The following is a 16,427-nucleotide window of genomic DNA, read 5'->3' as shown; positions in this document are numbered from 1 at the left end:
CTCCGAGCATGCCCTTTGGCTGTCCGTGCATGCTGGGAGTTGTAGTTTTGCAACAGCTGGAGGCACACTGGTTTGGAAACACTAAGTTAAGTAATAAACTTTCAAGTGTTTTGCAACCAAACTTAGTGTTTCCAAACCAGTGTGCCTCCACCTGTTGCAAAACTACAACTCCCAGCATGCATGGTCTGTCAGTGCATGCTGGGAGTTATAGTTTTGCAACAATTGCAACAGCTGGAGGCACTGAGGTAGGAAACGGACAATGTTTCCCAACTAGTGAGCCTCCAGTTGTTGCAAAACTACAACTCCCAGCATGCCTAGACTGCCCAGGCATGCTGGAAGTTGTAGTTCGGCAATATCTGAAGGATCAGATGTTGCCGAACTACAACTTCCAGCATGCTTGGGCAGTCTGGGCATGCTGGGAGTTGTAGTTTTGCAACATCTGGAGGTCCACAGTTTGGAGACCACTGTATAATGGTCTCCAATCTGTGCTCTTCCAGATGTTAGAGAACTACAACTCCCAGCATGCCTGGACAGACTGAGCATGCTGGGAGTTGTAGTTTTGCAACATCTGGAGGTCCACAGTTTGGAGACCACTGTATAATGGTCTCCAATCTGTGCTCTTCCAGATGTTAGAGAACTACAACTCCCAGCATGCCTGGACAGACTGAGCATGCTGGGAGTTGTAGTTTTGCAACATCTGGAAGAGCACAGATTGGAGACCATTATACAGTGGTCTCCAAACTGTGTACCTCCAGATGTTGCAAAACTACAACTCCCAGCATGCCCAGAAAGCCAAAGGCTGTCTGGGCATGCTGGGAGTTGCAGTTTTGAAACTCCCAGAGGCAGCAGTGAGATCGCTTTACGGCGATCTCACTGCTGCCAATGAAGATGCCGCACTGCTGCCGGAAACTCACCGCAGGGACGCAGCGCCGCCGGGACCGCCTGGAGGACGCCAGGACCGCTAGGGACACCGCTCGGACGGGTAAGTGACGCCGGGGGACGGGTCAGGGACACTTAGCAGAGCGGTGTGTGTCCCGATCCCCGTGATTGGGACTCACACACCGCGCTGCTAAGTATTCTGATAGCGAAACGCTGCTATCAGCTAGTCAGATTTGATTAGCTGCTAGCAGCGATACCCCCCGTGGTCGCATGGTAAGATGGCTGGCTATCAGTGATAGCCACCATCTTACCGGGCGCTGCGGGATGCCGCGAGTAGCGGCAAAAATGTTCATGACGTACCTGTATGTCATGGGTCGGGAACACCTTGCCACCCATGACGTACAGGTATGTCATAGGTCGGGAAGGGGTTAAAGGGGTAGTCCAGTGGTGAAAAACTTATCCCCTATCCTAAGGATAGGGGATAAGTTTGAGATCGCGGGGGGCCCGACCGCTGGGGCCCCCTGCGATCTCTCTGTACAGGAGCCAGGGTCTCCGGCCAGATAGCGGGTGTCGACCCCCGCACGAAGCGGCGGCTGACACGCCCCATCAATACATCTCTATGGCAGAGCCGGAGATTGCCGAAGGCAGCGCTTCGGCTCTGCCATAGATTTGTATTGAGGGGGCGTGTCGGCCGCCGCTTCGTGCGGAGGTCGACACGCCCCCTTCCCGCGGGCTGTCGGGCCTCCGTAGAGGAGATCGCAGGGGGCCCCAGCGGTCGGACCCACCGCGATCTCAAACTTATCCCCTATCCTTAGGATAGGGGATACGTTGTTCACCACTGGGTCACCACTGGACTACTCTTTTAAGGTGAAAATGGGCTTGGTGCCAGAAAGAGTTACAGATTTGTAAATTACTTCTATTTAAAAATCTTAATCCTTCCAGTGCTTATCAGCTGCTATATGCTCCAGAGTAAGTTCTTTTCTTTTTAAATTTATTATCTGTGTGACCACAGTGTTCTCTGCTGACACCTCTGTTCATGTCAGGAACTGTCAAGAGCAGGATAGGTTTACTCCTGCTCTTGACAGTTCCTGAGACAGACAGAGGTGTCAGCAGAGAGCACTGTGGTCAGACAGAAAACAAATTTAAAAAGAAAAGAACTTACCCGGGAGCATATATCAGCTGATAAAGTACCGGAAGGATTAAGATTTTTAAATAGAAGTAATTTACAAATCTGTTTAATGTTTTGGCACCAGTTGATAAAAAAAAACTGTTTTTACCGGAGTACCCCTTTAAGGACCCGAGTATTTTTTGCACATCTGACCACTGTCACTTTAAGCATTAATAACTCTGGGATGCTTTTACTTTTCATTCTGATTCCAAGATTGTTTTTTCATGATATATTCTATTTTATGAAAACTTGAAAATTTTGCATTTTTTTTAGATTTTAAACTGCTTGTAAGGAAAATTGACATCCCAAATAAATTATATATTGATTCACATATACAATATGTCTACTTTATGTTTGCATCATAAAGTTGACATGTTTTTACTTTTGGAAGACATCAGATGGCTTCAAAGTTCAGCATCAATTTTCACATTTTTCATACATTTTTTAAATCAGAATTTTTCAGGGACCAGTTCAGTTTTGAAGTAGATTTGAAGGGCTTTCATATTAGAAATACCCCATAAATGACCCCATTATAAAAACTGCACCCCAGTATTCAAAATGACATTTAGGTGTTTCACAGGAATTGCAGCAAAGTAAAGGAGAAAATTCTAAATCTTCATTTTTTACACTTGCATGTTCTTGTAGACCCAGTTTTTGAATTTTTACAAGGGGTAAAAAAAGAAAAATCTCCCTAAAATGTGTAACCCAATTTCTCTCGAGTAAGGAAATACCTCATGTGTATGTGAAGTGCCCTGTGGGTGCACTAGAGGGCTCAGAAGGGAAGGAGCAACAATGGGATTTAGGAGTGAGTTTTTCTGAAATGGTTTTTGGGGGGCATGTCACGTTTAGGAAGCCCCTATGGTACCAGAACATGTTAGTGTAAAAATAAAACAAAATAAAACATTTTTACAATAACATGCTGGAGTAGACCCCAACTTTTCATAAGGGGTAAAAGGAGAAAATGCCCACCAACATTTGTTAGGCAATTTCTCCCGAGTATGGAAATACCCCATATGTGACCATAAACTGTTGCCTCTAAATATAACAGGGCTCCGAAGTGAGAAAGCGACATACGTATTTGAGGCTTAAATTAGGTATTTGCATGGGACGGACTAGAATTACACTGGCCTCCGATACCAAAATCACCCTATGGCAGTGTTTCCCAAACAGGGTTCTACCAGCTGTTGCAAAACTCCCGGCATGCCTGGACAGTCAATGGCTGTTCGGCAATACTGGGAGTTGTTGTTTTGCATCAGCTGGAGGCTCCGTTTTGGAAACAGTGCTGTATGAGACATTTTTCATTTTTATTGGGGGGGGGGGGGGACTGTGTAGGGGTATGTGTATATGTAGTGTTTACCCTTATTTTGTGTAGGTGTAGTGTATTGTTTTTAGGGTACATTCACACGGGCGGGGGTTCACAGCGAGTTTCTCGCTGTGAGTTTAAGCTGCAGCAAAAATGTACCCTGTACATTCACATTGGGGGTGGGTGGGGGGGGGGGGGGCAAACCTACAGCTGTTGCAAATTTACAACTCCCAGCATGCACTTTGGCTGTCTGTGCATGCTGGGGGTTATAGTTATGCAACAGCTGGACGCACACTGGTTACAAAACACAGAGTTTGTTACCAGGGGCGTAGATAGAAACCACAGTGCCCTGGTGCGTAAAATTGCCCTGGGCCCCCTACAACCTAACGACACCCTTCCCCACTCCACTCCAGGACGACCCCTTACTCGGCCGCACAAAGATATCAGTGACTACAGCACTGCTGGGACACAACAATATGAGTGACTAACAGGCAGGGCCGAACAGACAAAACGTAGGCCCAGGCATTTAAGAATAAGCAGCCAATTTTTCTAGTGGGGGTCCAACTGTTGGGACCACCACCAATCACCTTGGTTCCAGTTGGTTGCTCTTTGGCTGTTGTAAAGATATAACTCCCCTCATGTCTGGAAAGCCTCAGGCATTATGGGAGTTGTAGTTTTGCAACAGCTGGAGAGCCACAAATTAGGGTACAGCGTCACCAATCATCACTGCAGAACTCACAATTGACTACAGCTGTGATGGGACAGTCAGGAGAAAACACAATGATATCAATGACCTGAGTGATGTCTTCTATGTTGTCTTTTCTTTTCTTCTCCATCTGGTTCAGACACCAGGACGTCTTCCAGCTCCATCTTCTCTGCAGAGTCTGACACCCGGACATCATTAACTCCTCACTTTGTCGGTAGATCCTCATCCTCTGTGTAAAGTCAATAATCGTTATAAAAATGCCAAATACTGTACCCCCTGAATGTGTAATACTGCCAACCACTGTACCCCTGAAGAGAAAACTACCATCCACTGTACCTCCTGCATATAATACTGCCACCCACTGTACCCCCTGAATATAAAACTGCCTCCTACTGTACCCCCTTTATATAAAACTGCCACACTGTACCCCTGAATATAATACTGCCACACACTGTGCTCTCTGAATATAATACTGCCACATACTGTACCCTTTGAATCCAATCCTACCACACACTGTACTCTGTGAATATAATCCTGCTACAACCTGTGCTCTATGAATAAAATACTACCACACTGTACCCTCTGAATATAATACTGCCACACTGTACCCTCTGAATATAATACTGCCACACTGTGCCATGAACGTAATACTGCCACCCACTGTACCCCTGAATATAATACTACTACACACTGTGACCCTGACTATAAACCCTCAAAAATAACCATGCTATAAGCTGTACCCTCTGAATATAACCCTGCCACACACTGTACCTTCCAAATATAATAATCCCTCCATAATAATAATAATACTAATACTGGTACACACTGTTTCTTCTCAGTTTAGCTGAATCACACCTGTCCTCCTACAGACCCCTCTATCCTTCTTCTGGCTCCTCTGTTCCAACCCCCCTTTCCCCCCCCCCCCCAGACCCATAAGTCCTCCTACATGCTACTCTCCCTCCCCCTCCCTAGACCACTAAGTCCTCTGCAGGCTCCTCTGCCCCCTCCCCAGACTCCCGAATTCCACTCTAGCCTCCACTGCCCAACTCTCCAGACCCCAAAGTCTGACCCATACCCAATCACCTCCTGGCCCCCCCACATTGATGAAATAGTATATGTATTTATTAGTGATGTCCCGATGCTGATATCAGTATCGGGGCCGATACTAGCTATTTGCATGGTATCGGGGACTTGTATAATGTCCCCGATACCATGCCCGATACCTGCTGCCACTCCACTGTCCCGTTCTCGCGTCCTCCGGGCCGCATCATGTCGTCCTATGGAGGAGCATGTGACACACACGTCACTCCGCCTCCTCCTCTGCGCAACGCTACGGAGGAAGCAGAGTGACGTATATGTCCCATACTCCTCCATAGGACGACATAATGCGGCTCGGAGAACGGGACAGTGGAGCGGCAGCACCCGACAGAGGAGGTGAGCTGCCTGCAAGGAGGGGGGCTTCTACTTATGTCTAAGCGGGGGGCCCTCCTGCTGTTTAAACAGGGGGGGCTGCTGCTGTTTAAATGGGGGGGGGCCCTGCTCCTGTTTAAATGGGGGGGGGGGGGGCCTGCTGCTGTCTAAAGGGGGCCTGCTGCTGTCTAAAGGGAGGCCCTTTGCTGCTGTCTAAAGGCGGGGGCCCAACTGCTGTCTAAAGGGGGGGCCCTGCTGCTGTCTAAAGGGGGGCCCTGCTGCTGTCTAAAGGGGGGGCCCTGCTGCTGTCTAAAGGGGGGGGGCCCTGCTGCTGTCTAAAGGGGGGGGGGCCCTGCTGCTGTCTAAAGGGGGGGGGCCCTGCTGCTGTCTAAATGGGGGGCCCTGCTGCTGTCTAAAGGGGGGCCCCTGCTGCTGTCTAAAGGGGGGCCCTGCTGTCTAAAGGGGGGCCCTGCTGCTGTCTAAAGGGGGGGGGGCCCTGCTGCTGTTTTAAGTGGGGGCCCACTGTCTAAAGGGGGGCTGTGGTCTACAGGGGGGCTGCTACTTATGTCTACAGGGGGCTGCTGTCTACAAGGGGGCTGCTGCTAATGTCTGCAAGGGGATATTACCTACTATTAAAGACAATCTCACAGCAAAGTCACCTGCACTAACTTGAATTTATAGTTAGATAGTGCAGGTGACCCGGTTTCTACCGCTGCTCACCATGTGGTCATAGGTCTCGCCACCAATGCAAATGTCCTGTTCTGTCCAATGGGGAATAGAGAAATCTTGGCTCATACTACAGCAGCCGCCTCAATTGTACACAACAAGGACCCACATATCATACGGTAAACAGTGCCAGAAACCGGGTCACCCTGCTGTCAGATTTCCTTTAAAATAAAAGTACTCATACTTGGTATCGCCGAGTACTAGAATTAAAGTATTGGTACTCGTACTTGGTCTTAAAAAAATGGTATCGGGACTTCCCTAGTATTTATGCACAATGGGGGACATGTATCAAAGATTTTACCCCTGTTTTGTGTGCATTTTTTTGCGCTAAATTTTGCGCAAGTCCTTTTTTTTGCGCATTTTTTTGCGCACGTTTTGGTAGAGCATGTCGTCCAGATGTGGCTGAATCAGGGTACCTTGGAGTGACATATATAGTACACATGGATTTATTACCTGCGTTCTTTTCCTTTGCACCAAAAATTTTGCCGCACGTGCGTCTTTTTCCGCATAAATATAAGCCAACTTTAACTGCACGTAGCAATCCTTTCTATTTCTGAAGGAAACTACTACTAAGGAACCACCAGAATGTTTTTACTTTCCTATCTCAATTCCTCATTTGGTTTGCTTTATATTGCTTTTTACTCCTTGGTTATTCCAAAGCACTTTGAAAATAATTTGCATATAGAATATTTGTTTACAGTTCAGTTATTCATTAGATCACTTGTATATTGGTTTTGTTATTTTATGATCCAACTATTTAATACATTTACATAGGAAATGTTTGATAACTTATCATTGAACAAGCTCCGTCACATTAAAATAGCTTTGTAATCCACTTAACACTGTAGATCATTCTCCTTTTAGTTTTACAATTTACTGCTTTCCGTTATACTTTTCCCCAGCGCCCGGTAAGATGGTGGCTATCACTGATATTCAGCCATCTTACCATGTGACCACGGGGGGTTTCATCCCACCCCCCCAGCGATCGCTGCTATCAGCTAGTCAAATCTGACTAGCTGATAGCAGCGTTTCGCTATGAGAATACTTAGCAGCACGGTGTGTGAGTCCGGATCACGGGGATTGGGACACACACCGCTCTGCTAAGTGTCCCTTACCCGTCCCCCGGCGTCACTTACCCGGCCATGCGGTGTCCCGAGCAGTCCCGGTGCGAGCGGCGTCCTCACGCGGTCCTGGAGGTGGTGCATCCCCGGTGGTGAGTTTGCAGCAGCAGGGCGGCATCTTCATTGGCAGCAGTGAGATCGCCGTAAAGCGATCTCACCGCTGCCTCTGGGAGTTTCAAAACTGCAACTCCTAGCATGCCCAGACAGCCTTTGGCTTTCTGGGCATGCTGGGAGTTGTATTTTTGCAACATCTGGAGGGCCACAGTTTGGAGACCACTGTATAATGGTCTCCAATCTGTGCTCTTCCAGATGTTCCAAAATTACAAATCTCAGCATGCCCACTCTGTCGAGGCATGCTGGGAGTTGTAGTTCTGTAACATCTAGAAGACCACAGATTGGAGACCATTACATTATACAGTGGTCTGCAAACTGTGGACCTCCAGCTGTTGCAAAACAACTCCCAGCATGCCCAGACTGCCCAAGCATGCTGGGAGTTGTAGTTCGTCAACATCTGACCCTTCAGATATTGCCGAAATACAACTTCCAGCATGTCTGGCCATGCTGGGAATTATAGTTTTGCAACAGCTGGAGGCACACTAGTTGGGAAACATTGTTCGTTTCCTAACTCTTTTTCCCAACCCGTGTGCCTCCAGCTGTGCCTCCAAACTATAACGCCCAGCATGCACTGACAGACCATGCATGCTGGGAATTGAAGTTCTGCAACAGCTGGAGGCACACTGGTTTGGAAACACTAAGTTAAGTAAAAAACTTTCAAGTGTTTTGCAACCAGTGTGCCTTCAGCTGTTGCATAACTACAACCCTCAGCATGCACGGACTGCCAAAGGGCATGCTGGGAGTTGTAGCAGTATGCCTCCAGCTGTTGCATAACTACAAGTTCCAGCATGTCCTTCTGCTGTCACTGCATGCTGAGATTTGAAGTTTTTGCAACAGCTGAAGGCACACTGGTTGTGAAACACTGAGTCTGTTTCCGTGTTTCGCAACCAGTGTGCCTCCAGCTGTTGCAAAACTACAACTCCCAGCATGCACGGACAGCCAAAGGGCATGCTCGGAGTTGTAGTTTTGCAACAGCTGGATGTCCCCCCCCCCCCTCCCCCCATTGTGAATGGACAGGGTACACTCACATGGGCAGAGGTTTACAGGGAGTGCTTCAAGATTGAGATGCAGCAAACTCGCTGTCAACCCCCGCCCGTGTGACTGTACCCTAAAAACACTACACTACACTTAAATAAAATAAGTAAAAAACACTATATATACACATACCGCTACACAGCCCCCCTCCCCAATAAATATGAACGTCTGGTACGGCACTGTTTCCAAAATGGAGCCTCCAGCTGTTGCAAAACAACAACTCCCAGTATTGCCGGACAGCCATTGACTGTCCAGGCATGTTGGGAGTTTTGCAACAGCTGGAGGCACCCTGTTTGGGAAACACTGACATAGAATACCCCTATGTCCACCCCTATGCAAAACCCTAATTTAGGCCTCAAATGCGCATGGCGGTCTCTCACTTTGGAGCCCTGTCGTATTTCAAGGCAACATTTTAGGGTCACATATGGGGTATCGCCGTACTCGGGAGAAATTGCCTTACAGATTTTGGGGGGCTTTTTCTCCTTTTACCCATTATGAAAAGGAACAGTTGGAGTCTACACCAGCATGTTAGTGCATAAAAATAAAATTATTTACACTGACATGCAGGTGTTGCCGCATACTTTACATTTTCACAAGAGGTAAATGGGAAAAAAAGATCCCCATTTTTTGGGACACAATTTAGCCAGAGTACGGAGATACCACATATGTGGGCACAAAGTGCTCTGCGGGCGTACAACAAGGCCCATAAGGTAGAGTGCACCATGTACATTTGAGGTGATTTACACAGGGGTGTCACAGATGTTAAATGAAGAATAAGGACATAGGTATAATTGATGTGTTATAATTGGGTGCAAAAAGTGGTATTATTGTGAGATTAAAACTCTACATAATGAAAAAAAAAATTCTAAAACTAATAACGAGGACAAAACTTACTGTTTAGGTGCAGATACGCTGCAGACAAAGCTCCTACTAAATAGAGCTGCGGTGTAAATTTATGCTCTGAGGAGAATTCTAAATTTAAACGCAATTCAAGAAAGTAGCTGCACAAGAATGATAAATTTAACGCAGCTGCACCAAATTTAGACAACAGGCAGAGGGGTAAAAAACTTCTATTATACACTGGAAATGATACATGTCCCCCAATGTGTATGAGACTGGTGTATGTATTATAAAAGGGGGGAAGCACTTTCCTCTAATCTGGTCTTTTATGTGCTTATGGATGAAAGCATTTATGTATTATATTTGTGTGTATAAACAAACTTTAACTCCCCTTCGGTACCGGCCTCACCTGCTTCCGGGGGAGAAGCAGACCATCGCTCGCGGGTGACATATGATGAAGGGGCCCAACCGGTATTGCGGTATGGGAAAAATTCATATAATGCAGGACAAAAATTTTGGTATTCGGTATGAACCGGTATACCGCCCAGCACTACAACATACATACGTACATACATACATACTTGTAGCTTACACACATCTCCATACATTATACATACATGTTGATTACACACATCATTCATACATCATATGAGAATGTGTGTAAGTGGGTAAGTAACTGGCTCAGTGATAGGAAACAGAGGGTGGTCATTAATGGTACTTATTCTAATTGGGTGACTGTTATAGTGGGGTACCACAGGGGTTAGTCTTGGGTCCTGTTCTATTTAATATATTTATTAATGACCTTGTAGAGGGGTTGAATAGTAAAGTAGCAATCTTTGCAGATGATACTAAACTCTGTAAAGCGGTAAACACAATAGAGGACAGTGCACTGTTACAAATGGATCTGGATAGTTTGGGGGTTTGGGCTGAGAAGTGGCAGATGAGGTTTAACACTGATAAATGTAAGGTAATGCACATGGGGAGGAAAAAATCTGGGACAGGGTTATATATTAAATGGGAGCACACTTGGGACGACTGACGTGGAAAAGGACTTGGGGGTCTTAGTTAATAGTAAACTTAACTGTAGTGACCAGTGTCGTGCAGCTGCTGCCAAGGCAAATAAAATCATGGTGTGCATCAATAGGGGCATAGATGCCCATGACAAGGAAATAATTCTACTGCTGTACAAACCACACATAGAATACTGTGTACAGTACTGGGCACCAGTGTACAAGAAAGATATAGTGGAGCTGGAGAGGGTTCAAAGATGGGCAACCAGAGTAATACGGGGAATGGGAGGACTACAGTACCCAGAAAGATTATCATAATTGTGGTTATTTAGTTTAGAAAAAAGAAGGCTTAGGGGCGACCTGATAACTATGTATAAATATATCAGGGGGCAGTACAGAGATCTCTCCCATGATCTCTTTATACCCAGGACTGTATCAATAACAAGGGGGCACCCTCTACGTCTTGAGGAAAGAAGGTTTCTACACCAGCACAGACGGGGGTTCTTTACTGTAAGAGCAGTGAGAATTGTGGAATTCTCTCCCGGAGGAGGTGGTCATGGTGAACTCTGTAAAAGAGTTCAAAAGGGGTCTGGATGCATTTTTGGAGAATAAGATACTAGATATTTAGGGACAGCATGTTGATCCAGAGATTTATTCTGACTGCCATATTGGAGTCGGGAAGGAATTTTTACCTCTAGTATGAGGGTTTTTTGCCTTCCTCTGGATCAACTCAGTAGGGACTCATTAGGGATATAGGTTGAACTTGATGGACTCTGGTCTTTTTTCAACCTTATGAACTATGTTACTATACATACAACACATACACACATCATACATACATCATACATACAGTATAGAGATGAGCGAACTTACAGTAAATTCGATTATACATACAGTACATACACACATAATACACACAGATTATACATACAGTACATACACACATATTATACATACACACCCTGCCTCTGGACCCCAAATCTAACCTGCCCCCCCCTTCCGGACCCGAACTTAACCCCAGAGCCCCCCCCCCACCACTCCTCCGGACCCGAAATTAACCCCCCCCTCTCTCCATTCCCAAAATTAAGCCCCCCAGCCCCCCCCCCCCCCCAGGGGTTTGCACGGGGTGCCTGCTGAATGGGTTCTTAAGTGGTCAAGTATATTTTTCTCTGTATATAGTCTGTAAGGGTTGAAATAAGAGGAGTCCATCAAGTTCAATCTAAAACCCATAATGATTCAGAGGAAAGCAAAAAAAAAAAAAAAGCCCTAGAGACTAATGCTAATTGGCCCATGACAGAGGAAAAATTCCTTCCTGACTCCAAGATGGTGGCGCAAGGACAGATCAGAAGTGCGCCGTTTCATAGACTGGAATGCATTGGAATGCAGAAAGAGTATACATGACTATTCTTTCTGCCAGATGTTTTCGGTGCGGAAATTCTGCTATGTGAACACAATACTCCATATGTGGTCTGACTTATGATTTGAACCAAAGCAAAACTATGTTGCTGTCATGAGCCTCTATGCCTCTCTTGATGCATCCCATGAATTTATTAGCCTTGGCTGCTGCTGCTACTTGGCACTGATCACTAAAGTTGTTTCTGTCCACCAGTACCCCCCTAGTTCTTTTCAGTTGCAATTTTACCTAATGTTTTATTATATAGCACATAATTGTACATTTTGTTTTAATGGCCCAAGTGCATAACCTGCCATTTATCTACATTAAACTTAATATGCCATGTATGTACTGTAAGCCCCCAGCTTCTACTTTAATTCCTCTGCAAGGTTATAAATAAAACTATTAAAAAGAAGTGAGCCCAGTACTGACCCCTGTGGTACCCCACTTGTAACTGTCACCCAACCAGAGTAACTGTCACCCACCCTCTATCAGTGAGCCAGTTACTAAGTAATTTACAGTCATGGCCGTAAATGTTGGCACCCCTGAAATATTTCTAGAAAATGAAGTATTTCTAACAGAAAAGGATTGCAGTAACACATGTTTTGCTATACACGTTTATTCCCTTTGTGTATATTGGAATTAAACCAAGAAAGAAGGGAAAAAAAGCAAATTGGGCATAATGCCACACCAAACTCAAAAAATGGGCTTGATAAAATTATTGGCACCCTTGACCCGTACAGGACCCAGGGCGTATGGATACGTCTTCTGTACCTGGGTCTTAAGGACCCAGGGCGTACCTGTACACCCGTGGGAATTTCGGTACCCGCCGCACGCCGGGCGGGGACCGGACCGGGGTGACTACTGATATCGATCAGCAGGCAACCCGCGCAAATGCCCAGGGGGGTCATCAGACCGCCGATGTCGGCGATCGGCGCGAATCACAAGTGAATTCACACTAGCGATTTGCGACGATTCCGGGTCATACGGGTCTATGATGACCCGGAATATAAGGGGATCGCGGTTGTCCATGACACCTACGATCCCCCTGAAGGGATAGGAGTGAGGTGGCAGCAGTTCCACCCCTCCTATCCCTGCTATTGGTCGTCAAAATAGCAGATCGGGGGCAGCGGGGTTAACTTTCATTTTCCCCGTTCTGCCCACCCACAATAGGCCGGGCAGAACGGGGAACCGAAGGGGACCGGGCGCCGAAGATCCACTTACCCGTCGGTGGAGGCTGCGGGACGCGATCGCCTGCGGTGATCGGCGCGGGCGGCATGTCGTGCGGCAGAAAGGACGGCGCCGATAAGTTTCCTGTAATCTCTGATGACACGTGTCTCGGGAAACGCCCAGTTTAGAAGAGGTTTGCTATTGGAATTTGTTTCTAAACTGGGCGGTTCCCGAGACACGTGTCTTCAGAGATTACTTAGACAGAAAAAAAACAACCTTAACTTCAGAAGCTCATAAGTACTGAAAGGATTAAGATTTTTTAATAGAAGTAAATTACAAATCTGTTTAACTTACTGGAGCCAGTTGATATATATAAAAACGTTTTTTCCTGGAATACCCCTTTAAAGGACGCAGCGTTTTTCCGTTTTTGCATTTAAATTTTTTCCTCATCACCTTCTAAAAATCCTAATGCTTTCAATTTTGCATCTAAAAATCCATATGAAGGCTTATATTTTGCGCCACCAATTCTACTTTGCAGTGACATTAGTCATTTTACCGAAAAATCCACGCCGAAATGGAAAAAATCTTTGTGCGACAAAATTGAAGAAAAAATTTCATTTTATAATTTTAGGGGCTTCCGTTTCTACGCAGTGCATTTTTCTATAAAAATAACACCTTATCTTTATTCTGTAGCTCCATATGGTTAAAATGATACCCTACTTATATAGGTTGGATATTGTCGTACTTCGGAAAAAAATCATAACTACATGCAGGAAAATTTATTTGTTAAAAATTCTCATCTTTTAACCCCTATAACTTTTCTTTTTTTTTCCGTGTACGGGCCGGTATGAGGACTAATTTTTTGCGCCGTGTTCTGAAGTTTTTATCGGTACCATTTTGGTATTGATCTGACTTTTTGATCGCTTTTTATTCATTTTTTCATGATATAATAAGTGACCAAAAATACACTATTTTGGACTTTGGAATTTTTTTGCGTGCAGGCCATTGACCGTGCTATTAAATTATATAGTTCGGCATTTTCGCACGCGGCAATACCACATATGTTTATTTTTATTTACACTGTTTTTTTATGGGAAAAGGGGGGTGATTCAAACTTTTAATAGGGAAGAGGTTAAATGACCTTTTGTTAACTTCTTTTTTTTTTTTCACACTGATCTCCTATGCTGAGCCATTGCTTTGCAGAGATCAGTCAGATAGGGGCGCGATTGCTCAAGCCTGTAGCTCAGGTTTGGAGCAATCATTTCCCGATCGGACACCGCAGAGAGGCAAGGAGACCTCCGCCTGCGTCCCAGCTGATCGGAACATCGCAATTTTATCGCGATGTCCCGATCAGCCCGACTGAGCTGCCGGGAACCGTTTACTTTCGTTTTCAGACACGGCGGTCAACTTTGATTGCCGCGTCTGAAGGGTTAACAGCGCGCGGCACAACGATCATTTTTCATTTTCACGGACCACTGTTCCAAAAATCTGTCAGACACCTGTGGGGCGTAAATGCTCACTGTACCCCTTATTACATTTCGTGAGGGGTGTAGTTTCCAAAATGGGGTCACATGTTGGGGGGGTCCATTGTTCTGGCAATATGGGGACTTTGTAAACGCACATGGCCTTCAATTCCGGACAAATTTTCTCTTCAAAATCCCAATGGTGCTCCTTCTCTTCTGAGCATTGTAGTGCACCCTCAGAGCACTTTACATCCACAAATGGAGTATGTTCTTACTCAGAAGAAATTGGGTTACAAATTTTGGGGGGCTTTTTTCCCCCCTATTTTCCCTTGTGAAAATGAAAAATTTAGGGTAACACTAGAATTTTAGTGAAAACTTTTTAATTTTTTTCATTTTTCCATCCAACTTTGAAGAATTTTCATTAAACACCTGTGGGCTGTTAAGGCTCACTATACCCCTTGCTACGTTCCGTGAGGGGTGTAGTTTCCAAAATGGGATCACATGTGGGTATAAATTTTTTGCGTTTATGTCAGAACCGCTGTAAATCGGCCACCCCTGTGCAAATCACCAATTTAGGCCTCAAATGTACATGGTGCGCTCTCACTCCTGAGGCTTGTTGTGCGCCCGCAGAGCATTTTACACTCACATATGGGGTATTTCTGTACTCAGGAGAAATTGCGTTACAAATTTTGGGGGTCTTTTTTTCCTTTTAACGCTTGTGGAAATAAAAAGTATGGGGCAAAACCAGCATGTTAGCGTAAATTTTTTATATTTTTTTACACTAACAAGCTGGTGTAGCCCCCAACTTTTCCTTTTCATAAGGGGGTAAAAGGAGAAAAAGCCCCACAAAATTTGTAGTGCAATTTCTCCCAAGTACGGAAATACCCCATATGTGGCCCTAAACTGTTTCCTTGAAATACGACAGGGCTCCGAAGTGAGAGAGCTCCATGCGCATTTGAGGACTAAATTAGGGATCGCATAGGGGTGGACATAGGGGTATTCTACGCCAGTGATTCCCAAACAGGGTGCCTCCAGCTGTTGCTAAATTCCCAGCATGCCTGGACAGTCAGTGGCTGTCCGGAAATGCTGGGAGTTGTTGTTTTGCAACAGCTGGAGGATCCGTTTTGGAAACACTGCCATACAATACGTTTTTCATTTTTATTGGGGGGGACAGTGTAAGGGGTGTATATGTTGTGTTTTACTCTTTATTATGTGTTAGTGTAGTGTTTTTAGGGTACATTTCCACTGGCGTGTTACAGTGAGTTTCCCGCTAGGAGTTTGCGCTGCGGTGAAAAATTAGCTGCAGCCCAAACTTGAAGCAGGAAACTTACTGTAAACCTGCCTGTGTGAATGTACCCTGTACGTTCACATGGGGGGGGGGGGGGGGGGCAAACCTCCAGCTGTTTCAAGTCTACAACTCCCAGCATGTACTGACAGACCGTGCATGCTAGGAGTTGTACTTTTGCAACAGCTGGAGACACACTGGTTGGAAAACCTTCAGTTAGGTTCTGTTACCTAACTCAGTATTTTCCAACCAGTCTGCCTCCAGCTGTTGCAAAACTACAACTCCCAGCATGTACTGATTGCCGAAGGGAATGCTGGGAGATGTAGTTATGCAATAGCTGGAGGTACATAACTACAACTCCCAGCATGCCGAGACAGCTGTTGGGGCATGTTGGGATTTGCAGTTTTGCAACATCTGGAGGGCTACAGTTTTAGAGAACACTGCAAAGTGATCTCCAAACTGTGTGGTCCTCCAGCTGTTGCAAAACTACAAATCCCAGCATGCCCAGAAAGCAAACAGCTGTTTGGGCATGCTAGGGGTTGTAGTTTTGCAAGATCTGGAGGGCTACAGTTTGAGACCACTGTATAATGGTCTCAAACTGTACCCTTCAGATGTTGCCAAGCAACTCACCAGCTTCCGTAGGATCCAGCCGCACAACATCGCCGCCCGCCGATCTCCGTCGCCCGCAGCCTCTGTCGCCTGCCCGGATCGGTAAGTGGATCTTCGGCGCCGGTCCCCGTCGTTTTCCCGTCCTGTCCCGCCTATTGTGGGTGGGCAGGACGGGGAAAAAGGAAGTTAACCCCC

At 45.9% G+C, this 16,427-nt stretch overlaps 1 protein-coding gene across 2 annotated transcripts in view; it reads left to right on the top strand.

Moving 5' to 3' along the window:
• The window catches only part of PDE10A (phosphodiesterase 10A), a 673,197-nt gene that overhangs the window by 60,709 nt on the left and 596,061 nt on the right, over positions 1 to 16,427 (top strand). The window lies entirely within an intron of this gene.

This window comes from Hyla sarda, chromosome 3 (assembly GCF_029499605.1).
Source record: "Hyla sarda isolate aHylSar1 chromosome 3, aHylSar1.hap1, whole genome shotgun sequence".
Classification (NCBI taxonomy): Eukaryota; Metazoa; Chordata; class Amphibia; order Anura; family Hylidae; genus Hyla; species Hyla sarda.
The sequence above is the reverse complement of the archived record's forward strand: the minus strand, read 5'-3'. Positions and strand labels throughout refer to the sequence as shown.